The following is a 12,906-nucleotide window of genomic DNA, read 5'->3' as shown; positions in this document are numbered from 1 at the left end:
GAAAAGAAAAAAGATGAAAGTTAGGGCAGCGAAATAGCTCCAGGAGTAAAGAAAGATGCTGCACAGGCCTGGTGACCGAGTTTGGTCCTAGGAACCCATATAAATGCTGAAACAGAGAACGGACTCCATAAAGTGTTCTCTCATCTCCAATGCACACTATGGCACAAGTGCCTGTCCTGCTCACCACATCACTCTGAATAATAATTTTTAAAAGATGAAGTCAAAGCTGGGCAGTGATGGCACACACCTTTAATCCCAGCACTTGGGAGGCAGAGGCAGGTGAACCTCTGAGTTCAAGACCAGCCTGGTCTACAGAGTGAGTTTCAGGACAGCCAGGGCTAACCAGAGAAATCCTACCTAAAAAAAAAAAATAAAATAAAAATGAATAAATAAAAGATTAAGTCAAAATGAAATGGAAAGACCACTTTTCAGTGTTGAAAGAAACAGTCAACTAAAAATTTTATACCCAGCCAAGCACTCTTTCCGATGAAAAGAAGTAATCTACACACTTTCAGGCTGAAACAAAGCCTATGAGAAATTTTTGCTGGTAGATCTGATCTAAAAGAAATTCTTACTAAAAAAGAATCGGCTTCTAGGGGATAACAACCAAACATAACAAAATAAAATATAATAACATGAAGCAAAAACTTCACATTGAGACTGGACAAGGCAACCCAACAGGAGGAAAAGAGAGCCAAGAGCAGGCACAAGAATCAGAGACCCACTCTTTCACACACTCAGGAGTCCCATAAGCTTCTATAAGGCAAAGGACACAGTCAATAAGACAAAACAGCAGTCTACTGAATGAGGAAAAATCTTCACCAAGCCCACATCAGCCAGAGGACTGATCTCCAAAATATATAAAGAACTCAGCAACAATCCAATTAAAAATGGGGTACAGATCTAAACAGAAAATTCTCAACAGAAGACTCTCAAATGGCTGAAAGACACTAAAGGAACTCCTTAACATCCTTAGCCATCAGGGAAACGAAAGTCAAAATGACTTTTAGAAACCATCTTATACCAGTCAGAATGACTAAGATCAAAAACACCAATGACAGCTTATGCTTGAGAGGATGCGGAGTAAGAGGAACAAGCCTCCATTGCTGTGGAAGTGCAAACTTGAATAGCTACTTTAGACATCAGTATGGTGGTTTCTCAGAAAACTGGGAATCAACCTACTTCAGGACCCAGCAATACCACTCTTGGGCTATACTCAAAAGATGCTCAATCACACCACATGGACATTTGCTCAACTATGTTCATAGCAGCATTATTTATAGTGGCCAGAACATGGAAACAGATGCCCCTCAACCGAAGAATGGATAAAGAAATTGTGATACATTTACATAATGGAGTACGACTCAGCTGTAAAAACAAAACAAAACAATGACATCTTGAAATTTGCATGCAAATGGATGGAACTAGAAAAAAAAGAAACATTCTGAGAACGACCCAGAAAGGCAAACATGGTATGTCCTCACTCTAAGTGGATATTAGATGTAAAGTAAAGGATAACCAGCGTATAGTCCACACCCCAGAAAAGCTAGGTAACAAGGAGAATCCTAAGAGAAACATACGTGGATCCCCCTGGTGAAGGGAAATAGACAAGATATCCTGAGAATATTAGGAGTATAGGGGTGGAGGGAGAAGGGAGAGCAGATGGGAGGAGGAAGGGAGAAAGAGAGGGGAATAAAGAACATGAGGGAATGGGATGGTCAAGACAGGGGAAGGACAGAGGGAGAGCAAGGAAAGAGATATCTTGATTAAGGGAGCTACTATGGGGCTAGCAAGAAATCTGGCACTCGGGGAATTCCCAGGAATCCACAAGGATGACCCCAGCTAAGACCCTAAGCAATAGTGGAGAGAGTGCCCAAACTGGCCTTGCCCTGTAGTCAGACTGATGACTACCTTGCCATCATAGAACCTTCCTCCAGCAACTGATGGAAGCAGATGCAGAGACCCGCAGAAAAGCCCTGGGCTAAGCTTCTAAAGATCAGTTGAAGAAAGGGAGGAGAAATAATATGAGCAAAGGGGTCAAGATCATGATGGGGATACTCAGTGAAACAGCTTACCTGAGCTAGTGGGAGCTCATTGACTCTGGACTGACAGCAGGATAACCAGCATAGGACCAAACTAGGCCCTCTGAATGTGGGTGACAGTTATATGGCTGGGGTAGACTGTGCAGCCACTGGCAGTGGGACCAGGATTTATCCCTACTGTTTGAAACTGGCTTTTTGAAGTCTATTCTCTTTGGAGGGATACCTTGCTCAGCCTAGATATAGGGGAAGGGCACTGGTCCTGCCTCAAAGTGTGCTAGACTTTGTTGATTCTCCATGGGAAGCCTTACCTTCTCTGAGGAGTGGACGTGGGGGGTCGGAGGAGGAGTATGGAGAAGATGGAGGGAGTGGGAACTGGGACTGGTATGTAAAACGAGAAAAGATCGTGTCTTAAAAAATAATTTAAAAACTTTTTTTAAAAGTATTGCATGCAATACTCACAGAATACAAGTAAGTTACATTTTTAGTCAGACTGATACATAATGACCTGGAAATTTGGTTGTAACAAGTTAAAAAGTAAAATCAAGTTGCAGTATAATGATTTTTTACATCAGGAACATTTAGACAAGTATTTGGTCGTACACTCCATATAGGGGAGGAGAAAAATAAGTCATGATATACCACTAAACATTAGTATGGTTAAAATGAAAAACAAACAAAAGGTCCTGGCTGTCGACATGGCTTGGCAGACAGAAGCACATGCTGCATAAGCCTGACAACATACATCCAATCAGAGCTGACGTGTGGAAGGAGAACGGACTTCTAGTTGTCCTCTGCCTCTGCATACATGCCATGGCATGCACATGTGCACACAGTACAATGACAATATAGAAGTTAAAGTGTACAAATCAGCCCAGCAATAACTCCATCAAACACTGGCAAATATTGAGAGTACTGATGGAGAAATAAAATGAAGAGCGTTTGGCAGTGCCTAACAGAGCTGCGCATGGTCCAGAAACCCTGTTCCCAGCTGATGTGACGACTCCATCCAGCACCTGCCCATGAGCCGTCACAGCAGCACTGCATATGACGACACAAAGCCAGGGCAGCCGCGATGTCACATTGTACTAGGAATGCTGTTCTGTGGCCAAAATGAAAGAGCTGTTCATCTGAGCAACATGGGTAGATCCTACAAGAGAGCTGTCTCTGATCTCTACATGTGTTCTGGGATTGTGCTAAGTGGAAATTCTAGTCTGAGGAGGCTATATATCATATGAATACATTTATAGACTTTCTGGAAAAGACAAAAACTACATGGACAGAAAAGTAGCCAGTTTCTGCCAGGGTTTTCAGGACAGGGGGCTGAGTTACAACACAGATTATTTTCAGGACCAGGAAACTATTTTGTCTCTTAGCGCCATGGTAAATCTGTGTCATCTACTTATCAAAAACTATGGATTGTCATAACACAAAGAATACCTACTAATGGCTTTTAAAATCCAAGACTTTTAAAAATTCAACCAAGAAGGAGATGGGTTGCAGCACAGACCTCATGCTATGACAAAGGAATTTACTGCAGTGCAAAAGTAGGACAGAGCCTCAGCAAGGAGATGTGAGAAAGTCACAAACCCTCTGGAAATGAACGGAAACTGTGAGAGGAAAAGAACTGGCCACACATACGAGGTTGTGTTTCTTATGGAGGTCAAGTTAGCATCCTAATAAAGTTCATGTACACCGAGACAGGAAATATCGGTGAAGAGATGTAGCAGCAACAGAGACTATGGACTAGGGAGTTCCAGTTAAACAGGAAGAAGTGGACTATGTCTGCATTAGTCTGGCCCACTGTGGGGAATTCCTGGTAAGCTTAATAGAACAGTCCCACTTACTGTAAGGATATGTCTCAAGGCTCCTCAGTGAATGCCTGAAACCATGCACAGTAACAACTACAGATGCCCACTGCTCTTTTTAATGCATACACATTTACTATAGACTACTGTAAAAAATAGGCAGAATAAAAGATTAGCAATAGCTAATAAAATATAATTTAACAATATGCTGCTAATAGTTAAGTAGCTGTCTCAAAATATCTTCTTATATTCAATCTACTATGTGAGATGATACAATGCCTACATGATTAAATGAAGTGAGGTGAAGGACACAGGAACTGTGATATAGTCATTAGACTGCTACACAAAGGTACGCAAGTATTGTTATATTTCTGAACACAAGCCTATTCATTGTGACAGCCTATGAATAGTGACTAATGAGTGGGTAGCATTCACAGCATGGGTACACTGGACAAAGGGATGACTCATGTCCAGGGCAGGAGAGAGTGGAAGGGTGCAAGATTGCATGTCGCTCAGAATGGCATGCAATTTAAAGCTTACAAATATTTTATTTCTGGAATTTTCCACTTCATATTTTCAAACTATGGTTAACTAGATGACTGAAGGCATGGAACGCAAGACCACAAATAAGAGGAGATCAGTACAATACAGGCATCTACATTTATACAAGTTAGTATGTATACATATATTTTATAACTCTGCACACAGTAACCTGAAAGCAGTGAAACTGTGAGGAGCACATCAGAGCAAATCTGGTTTCTAATACCATTCTCCAACAAAGGACCCTGCTGAGATGACTCGTTTTAGGGCTAGAGCAGAGGATGATCCCAGACCATCTAGTAGTGCTACAAAGAAGAGAAGGGCTCAAAACTCTAGCAGACAAGAATGTCAAAGGAACGGAGGCCCACTGAGAGCGCTCCTGATGGCCAGGCTGCACAGGCCGGGGACAGAACAGCAGTGCAACACTGCCATCACTGGACAGCAGCCACAACCCCTCACACACACAGGAATAAAGGCAGGCCACTCTGCATTTTTTCAACTTTAGATAACATAAAATTATGTCATTGTGCAGGTATATTTTTCCAAAGTATGAAAACAGCACATACACAAACACAGATCAAAGGGACATACACAAACGAGTACATGTTCAGAGAGAAAAAGACCACGTTACAGGCACACATAAACCAATTCAATCTTACAATACTCGAGCCCTTAATGGGCACCACAAAAATCATGAGTGGAAGTCAGAAGACAAACTCAAGTAAAGTTCCTTGCCTTCTACCTTGTTTGAGACAGTCTTTTGTTTACTGCTAAATTATGCCAGATCTGTGAGCTACCATGATTTGCTTGTCTCCATCTCCCCTCCTGCCATAGGAGCACCAAGATTACTAAAGTCCTTTACCTACAAAGTGTTGGGGAATACAATTTTAAGATGTGTAACTTTTGTTTATGCTGCATTTGTTTGACTCTGTGAAGCTGTGATTCTTTGCCTTAAAACACCTGACGGTCCTAGTGAAGCGCTGGATAACCAAAAGCAAAGCAGGAGCAACGATGGTGGGGCTGGCAGGTAGGAGGATAAACAGAAGGAGAAATCTTAAAAAAGAAAGGGGAGCAAAGAAAGGAGGACATTAGAGGCCAGCCACACAGCCACCCAGCCACGCAGCCACCCAGCCACGCAGCCACCCAGCCACGCAGCCACCCAGCCACCCAGCCACGCAGCCACCCAGCCACGCAGCCACCCAGCCACAGAGTAGGAGTGAAAGTAAGATATACAGAAGTAAGAAAAGGAAAACACACAGAAGCAAAAGGTAGGTGGGCTAATTTAAGTTAAGAAAAACTGGCTAGAAACAAGCCAAGCTAAGGCTGGGCGACTTTTAAGAAAGAATAAGACCCCGAAGGAGTGATTTATTTGGGAGCTGGGTGGTACCCCCCCAAAAAAGTCAAAAGAATAAAAAAATCTTACAACAATAAAGCCATTTCCTCAATCTTTCATCTTAATTTACACAATAGAAGAATATTTTATCCTGCAATTTGATGTCACCTAGAAAACGTAATTTTCTAAAAGTAAACATTTAGAAGTCTAAATTTTAATATAGAGAAAAATAGTTCAATTTTATTTTTGTGTTCATTAACTTGAGGAGTTTATCTGTCAAGAAGGTCTACACGATTTAATAATAATCACTAAGAAAATAGAAATGGGAGGTATGGGCTAAAAGTACAATTATCCTTCATATGTTTATACCAATTTAAATCATTATGGACATTACCCTTTAAAATTCCACAGATCACAAGTCCATTGTGCTTTCCATAATCATTTGCACCAGATAAGAGAGAAGGCTCAAAATGAGAATCCTTTTCCCATGTGCATCAGGAACGAGCACCGAGAGCACAGAAGCAAGGCCCTCCCCTGAGGCCCTGAGTGTCTGTTTTTAAAAAGCTTCTGCACACAGGAAAGCAAATACTGAACTACAGTCGGCGCCTCTGTACAGTCCTTGCCTAGCACAGGCAGGCAGGCTAAGATGGTGGCGTGATAGGACTTTTACAAGCTAGACTCTCATGACTGAAACTTACTCAGCTACTAGATAGAAAGACACAGCAGCCCGTTAATAGTGTTCCGTAGGACATAGAGAAGGTAAGCTTGTTCAAATAGGCCACTGACTCAAAGAACCAGAAAAAAGAAGAGCATTCAGGAAATGACAACAGTAATGATAAACTATCTAATTAGGACAATCAGCATATAGGAAACCTCATGTAAGAGGAGTTGGGAAAGGTATGTGCTGGTATTTAGTATACATATTATATTATAGTGCAGAATACTATATTACTAAGGCATACTATTATGCTAAAATATGAAAAATCAATGTACAATAGAAGGTAAACATGAATATGCACAGGAAAGGGCCGGTCATGCAGCAGTCCATGTTTCAGCAGCTGGACACAGTCCTCACTTGTGCCCTGCCTGCCTTTTATACAGCGAGACCACATCCATGCTGTCTGTACCTCTCTCTGGCTTCTTCTGTGTGCTGAGGGGCAACAACTGATCCTGAGGTCTAAGCTAACCCTCCTTCCCTGCTACCCCCAGACTGAGGTCACTGAGGACTGAGAACAAGGACTTAGAGCTGAGCAGCAGCCAGTCTGCAGTAACCATAAACTCCGGCCCAAGACCAGCAATCTGGCCACAGCAGGGGCTGGGCAGGCAGGAAACACCTGAGAGCTGCCAAAGCTTGGAAATGGCAGGTAGGGCCATTTTTCCTCACTTGCTCTGGCTGTGGGGCTTGGCCCTGCCCTGTGTCACCTCCTAAGTCATGGTACCCAGTCTGGGACTGAACCCTCATATGCCAAAGACACTATGGAAGCTACCTATATAGAAGCAGGCAGGCTCCCTTATCTTTACTCTCCAGAAGGGTGCTGCCTGCTTAAATAATTTAGATGAGGTTCAGACCTGACATCTCAGGGCAGCGGTCAGATTGCTGTTTTTAACCTGTGAATTTAACTTTTGTGTTTTTTAAGTCACGACTCTGATACAAAGTTACTTAATGTTTGGAAAAGCCAATTCTCCCTTTAAATGTAGATTACTAATTCACACAGATGAAGGAACAACTTGTAGCTTGTAACCAAGCCTGTTGGTTACTATGGAAATGGGGCAGTCTGACACTAACCCATGCTCAACACCTGTGCTCAATAAACCACTCAGGAAATCACACAAAAAAAGGAAGGGAAAAAAGCTCCTTTTCCTTATGTTTCTACATTTTATACTGTATTATTTGTTTAGTTTTATTATTTTGTTAAGATGATTGAAATAATTTATTAAAGTTAGTTTAGTCCCCTTTCTTCAAAGGCTCATGATGGCCTGGATATCTGTAGATATTCAAAGACCATCCATTAGATAGGTTAAAATATTTAGTGGCTGGGAGTATGGCTCACTGACAGAGTACTTGTCTAACAGGCCCCAGGCCCTGGATTTGGTTCTTAGCGTGGAAGTGTGGTTGAAGAAAAGAATAATATATTCTACGTATACACATCCAATTGGCATAATGAGAGTGGTAGATTAAAAACTGCAAGAAATCAATGTTTTAGAGTGTGCTCTTGTACTAGGCCCACTAGGCCAAGCCCAGCCCAAATGGTCACTTATACTAGATGTTAGGGTACCAAAAAAAAAAAAAAAACTTGTAAAGAATCAGTCTTCCAAACAGGAGGTTAACAGCAGCCAATCAGAAGGCATTTGGTTTGTCTGAAATGACATACACAGAAAATCCCATCTTAAATCTGCAGCTACCTCTAACGACCAATCTGGGTTCCACTCCTTGCTTTTCTTTTTCTACTTATAAAGCCCACCTCTTCCTAGCTTTAGCTATAGGAGCACCTTTTAAATAAACAGGATGCTTCCAGATTCAAGAATGTCTAGCAGAACCAACTACATCTGCAAGAACACTCCGGTGCTGACTGTATTTCTGACTAAGCCTTCCTTCAGGGATGGTGCCAACAGACTCGTGCTGGGACTAGAAAAGTGGAAATGGAACAGGAATTAGTGAAAGAAAAACAGCAGAGGCTTTTGGTCCTGGGTCAGCAGTTTAGGTTTCTGAATTTGTCCTGTGCAGTAACTTATTAACAGAATTCTTCTAGTCCCAGTTCTAGCAACAAAACACTGGAGTCATGTGAGCAAAGAACATACTTATTTATCATGTATCATCAGACTAAAACTACATCACAAAACATAATACACAGGCTGGCAAGACGGCTCAGTGGTGTAAGAGTGGTTGCCCCTGAAGCCTGCTGATCTACGTTCCACCCCTGGATCCCAGCAGGGAAGGAGAGAAACAACTCCTAGACGTTGTTTTCTAATCTCACACGTGCACCATGACGTGTGGACCCACACTTCTACATACATACCACAATAATATCAATAACACAATTTACACATATAATACAGAGTATGTTCTCAATTCTACATATAACAGATGAAAGAGTGGGCCGGGTGGTAGTGGTACTCGGGAGGCACTTGGGAGGCAAAGGTAGGGGGATTTCTATGAGTTCCAGGCCAGCCAGGTCTATAGAAGGAGTTCCAGGACAGCCAGGGCTACACAGAGAAACCCTGTCTCAAAAAACAAAAACAAACAAACAAACAAAAAACAAAACAAAAAAGAGTGGACAAATACATATCAAAAGATTAAGAATGGATTATAGATTTTTTATGCTCTTTTCTGATTACTGATGTTTTCTAAGTTTAACTGTATATTTTATCTTTGAAGAAAAACATCTTATTTACAAAATATGATTATATTATACTTCATACTTCTTAGGAAGCCGTATTGGAAACAAAATAAAATAAAACAGAGCCACAGCACAATTTTTTAAAAAACAGGCAATTAATCCCTAAAATCTCTAGAACCAGGTATTAAAAATAAATATAAATCAATAAATAAAACTACCAAGGGCTGGCTTTGCAAAGCTATGAATTGAAATGCAAATTGTTTCCATGAGTAGACAACATCAGAGTCCTTCTTAAATGCACAGGAATTTACTATGGAATTCTGTAGTAGGTACACTTGAGCCATTATCATATCTAGTATGCAGTAAGTACTCAAAATTTCTTGATGAAAGGATGTTCTGAATTCACATATATGTGAGGCAAGCTGGTTGACGGGGATAATGTCCTAATCACAAGGTGGAACAGGTGTGTGCAGAACAATATTACCTGAACTATAGTTAACAGAAATAACTCAGACATTAAAAGATGACATAATTTCCTCCCTGTGATTGTGGGTTTTCTCTTCATCTGTGGTGGTCAGCTCCCCTTGCTATATAAACATTATAGCATTCAGACGGGAAGGCTGGTCTAGAGACTCATGCTTACCCATTCTCAGAAAAATCCAAACCAGAGACAGTGTTTTGTAGCAGCCAGAACCAGGCTGTGTAGATGTGCCACTCAGAAAGTCCTTCCTAACATAACTACCATTTTCTGAGATACCATTCACCTCGGTCCCACTGCTCTGAGTATTTGCACAAAGGGTTTGAAATCAGTCTTTCAAAGAATAATCTGCACTCCCAAACTCTCTCTAGCACACTTCGCAATAGCTTCCCTCCATACTGCTTCCTTCAGAACGGGGGGGGGGGGGGAGAACTTTGGACGTGGGGGCAGGTTTGGGTTTGGAAAAAGGGTTGAAGTGTGCTTTTTTATTTTTTTTTTTTGGGTTTTTTTTGAGACAGGGTTTCCCTGTAGTTTCTAGAGCCTGTCCTGGAACTAGCTCTTGTAGACCAGGCTGGCCTTGAACTCAGAGATCTGCCTGCCTCTGCCTCCCGAGTGCTGGGATTAAAGGCCTGTGCCACCACCGCCCAGCTGAAATGTGCTTTTAAGAGAACAGTGATTAGAAGTTTATCCTCAGAATAATTTTCAATTTGTTTTCCAGATTTGGAATTGTGATGGTCAAGCTCATCTCTGAGAATTTTCTAAATTTTTTGGACCTGAATAACTTATGTGGTATGAGAGACATCACTAACAAAGATAAAGCAATATAAAGACCATGACGTCATCTTGTTAGACTGGTTGTCTTATGGGTAAACTCTGGTCTTCAAACTCTTCTTCGTAGGTTTTGTGATTCACAGTGACTTTACAATAAATACCTTGAGCCTGGTGTTTTGCTTGTTTTTTGTTGTTTTAAAAAATATATTCAGTAGCGTTCAAGGGAGATCGTGTAAAAAGTGAGAAAGCAAATTCAATTTGTCAGGATTTTCTTCAAAAGGAGAGCTATTCAACAGTGCTTTACCATAACCCTTGGATTTCACCAACGAAGCATTTTCTTCTGAAGAAACCCATCCTCTTGAAGAGAAAATAGAAGCAGTGCTTGAGATGGGAAATTTGAGTCTCCAGGACACAACCCCGTGAAAGCACTGGGATCGGGTGAGGAATTAGTTATTGCTAAAATGGACTATGGGTTACCAAACGGGAATCGTCTATGAGATTTCAGGCAAATTCCATGCTGGTCCTAGGTTTTCAGCAACGCCTGGGTAGCCATGCTTTTTAAAAGGTCAGAGGTACTTGGCTACAGCCGCACAGGGGAATCTAGAAACCACGTGATGCTGGGTGAGCGGTTTGGGGGCATACATTCTTGTTTAAAACCTATTTCTTTCAGTTACTAGCTCAGATTGTGGCAAGTCACCCAAGCCTTCGATTCTCTCAGAGAAAAACGAAAATAAAAAACTAGAATGACTTTGTTGTTTAAAAAGATTGTGCTGAGTGCAGGGTGGGGTGAGGAGGGGGTATGTGTGGATGGACACGCAATTCTAAAATGCCCACGGTAATGGCTTCTCGGGTTCTCTCAGTTCTAAGTCAGTAAATGATAGTTTGTGTTCATTAGCATAGACAGCACTTGCGGAATATTTGATCAGCTATGTCCCTTAAGTACTGTTTCTCAATCCCCCCCCAGCCCACCCCCCTGGGCCTTTCTTTATTATATTTTCTTTTCCATTAAAATTTAATAGCACAGGTGCTGTGTATCTATGCTGTGGTCCTCTGAAAGGCCACAAACCTTGGGTTATATAAGACTTCACACACACACACACACACACACACACACACACACGAACAGGGGCATCATTATCAATGTTGAGAATGCACGTCACAGTGAAAATGACTTGGACAAGGTCAAGTGACTCATTTACTAGCAGAATTAGGTCTGAATTAGGGATCACAAAGTGGTCGTCTGATACCAGCTTGTGACTGACTGTCTTGCTTGGTGTATTTTTTTTTTTTCAATGAAAAATTAGTTACGGTTATTTGCTAACCAAGAGATTTTCAACTAAAACACCCAGGCATCCCGCTGCTCACGAGACGTCGGAGCGTCGCCCCACTGAGCAGGACCGAGGGGCGCCCTCAGCCCGGTGGCCCTGGACCCCGCCCCGCCCCTAGGGATGCGCCTACTACACGCCTCCCTCCATCACCCGCCGCCTCAGGACAACCGTCTGGGGGCCGCTCGGCGGGCGCCTAACTGGCTGCAGGTTCCGAACCTCTTGGCGCGCTCGCTCTCCGGCTTCGGAGCCCAGGAGCCGGCCGGTCGATCTCGCACGTCTAAGGCCGGGCCCGGCCTCCCCGCCGCGCCGCGCCGCTAGGAGCGGGACAGACTCCCCGCCGGGCGCGCCGCACAACGTCTCCCTCCGGCGCGCGCACGGGCCACTCGGCGGCCCGGCATCCGATGACGCCGCGTCGCCGGCGCGGCCTTGCGCGCGCCCGGCCCGCCAGCCAATAGCCGGAGCTACTCTGTGCACGTGACAAGTTCCAGCCAATGGCGACCCGAGGCGGCCCGTGACGCGCGGGATGCCTCCTAGGGGTTTCGAACCTGCGCGCGCGGCTGGGAGGCCCGTCTGGGGCTGTGTGGTCTCGCGGTCCGCCTAGGTCTGAGCGCGGAGGGTCTTAAAGGGGAGCGGCTGCCAGCCTGCAACCTAGGGGCAGCGACTCCCCATAGCACCATGCGGAGTTGCAGGTGAGGAAGGAGGAACGAGGACAGCCCTGGGGCTTCGCAGACAGAGCCACGTGTTCCGTCGCAGCCCCCAGCGAAGAAAAGCCTGTATTATGCATCTGATGTTTTTAATGTGCAAAATAAATATAGTGGAAGTATTGTCTTGTACAATGACAGTTTAAATATCTGCTCTAGTACTGTACTAATAGGGAAAGTTGAATTACGTAGAAGGGGAGAGAGACAAAGAGGGTGGGAGGGAGAAAGGGAAGGAGGGGGAGAGAGAGAAGGAGAGAGAGAGATTGGCTCTACCTAAGGATCCAAACGTTCTACTTTGTCACCCTTAAAAAATTAGTCTTCCCTTATCCTCTCTGAGGAGTGGATTGGGGGTTGGGGTGAGGGGAAGGTGGGGGAACTGGGATAGGTATGCAAAATGAGAAAAGATCATTTGAAAAATATAAACTAAAAGATAGTTTTAAAAAGTTAGGCTTCCTTCCAATTTATGTCATGGGTTAACATGGTAGATAGAGCATCAATCACCGTGCCCTTATTTTAATAAAGAAGGACTTTGCTAAAAGCCCACCCAATAACTTAACCATATTAGAGATC

At 43.2% G+C, this 12,906-nt stretch overlaps 1 protein-coding gene across 4 annotated transcripts in view; it reads right to left on the bottom strand.

The window, feature by feature from the left end:
* The window catches only part of Ptpdc1 (protein tyrosine phosphatase domain containing 1), a 55,886-nt gene extending 43,929 nt beyond the window's left edge, over positions 1-11,957 (bottom strand). The window contains exon 1 of one of the 4 annotated variants that reach the window (XM_038334993.1): positions 11,852-11,957. The gene's annotated coding sequence lies outside the window, so the exon portion shown is untranslated. The remainder of the gene's footprint in view (positions 1-11,851) is intronic. The other 3 variants (XM_038334992.1, XM_038334989.1, XM_038334990.1) reach the window with 3 other exon arrangements.
* Between the last annotated feature and the right edge of the window lie 949 nt (positions 11,958-12,906).

This window comes from Arvicola amphibius, chromosome 6 (genome assembly GCF_903992535.2).
Source record: "Arvicola amphibius chromosome 6, mArvAmp1.2, whole genome shotgun sequence".
Classification (NCBI taxonomy): Eukaryota; Metazoa; Chordata; class Mammalia; order Rodentia; family Cricetidae; genus Arvicola; species Arvicola amphibius.
Note: the sequence above shows the minus strand (reverse complement) of the source record. Positions and strands in the feature narration are given on the sequence as shown.